Here is a 1,013-nt window from a genome sequence, read left to right on the forward strand (position 1 = left end):
AATTCACTAGATCCTTGGTGTTTCCCCATCTCTGAGCAAACGTCTTAGTACTCAGGCCCTTTAACTGTCTTAGTAGTACCTTAAGCTAAGCCTCCATCATGTTGAGCATTGCCTTTAGTAATGTTATAGATTACCAGTTAACAGATTTTCCTTACACCATTTTCTTGCTAGAACATCCACTGGCTGCCCTCCAATGGACATTGCTGATTACGTAGCAGGGTGTCTGCTTGCTTATCTTTCTGCCAACTGCCTACTGTCAAATTCCCCCCTAACAGGTAGCCAGAAACTTCTCAGACCATGTTTCTTATCTATATATATAAAAGGCTAAGTGTCCATTCGTCCAACCAGTAGCTATGATGCATACTGACCAGCAGGGAGCAGACGCTCAACACAGGAGCTGCCATGATGCGCACTGGCCATTTAAAAACTAAAGGGCACCACAGACCTGGCACCGACAAACCAACACTTGCCTTCCCCTAAGTGGGACACAGGCTCTGCCACCACCCCAGAGCGACACCCCACCAAATCACAGCCAACACTGCTAAGACTCCATGGCCCAAAATGCGGCCCACAGCCCAGACTGGAAACAATCCAGTCTTTGTGGGCACTGGGTAATGACATCATGTAGCAATGCCCGGCTTCCTCTCCCTAGCAACTAGCCTCCTTGCAGTTTCTTCAGCCCAGGGACACGACTTGCTTTATAGCCAGGTGGAAACATTTTACAGTTTAACCAAATGTTTGTGAAGCGTTTTCCCATGCCTCATCTCATTTGATCCTCACAGAAGTCCTGGAGTAGGTAGATAGGAGACTCGGTGGAATCTTATTTTCATTAGACAGACAACAGAGATTTAGAAAGCTTAGAAACTTGACCTGACTGAAAAGAAGTAAGAAATGGTGGACCTTGAGAATGACTTCAGGTTTTCTCACTGCGCAGAATATAGTCAAACACTGCTGCAGTTAAATATTTTACCCTTTGTTCTCCCTGCATGATCTACAATAATAATCTGCTTCGA

General features: G+C 45.5%; 1 pseudogene; it reads left to right on the forward strand.

Annotated features, from left to right (window-relative positions):
- The first annotated feature begins 561 nt into the window (after positions 1 to 561).
- The window catches only part of LOC102765391, a 33,785-nt pseudogene continuing 33,333 nt past the window's right edge, over positions 562 to 1,013 (forward strand).

Source organism: Myotis davidii, unplaced genomic scaffold, assembly GCF_000327345.1.
Source record: "Myotis davidii unplaced genomic scaffold, ASM32734v1 scaffold1497, whole genome shotgun sequence".
Lineage (NCBI taxonomy): Eukaryota > Metazoa > Chordata > Mammalia > Chiroptera > Vespertilionidae > Myotis > Myotis davidii.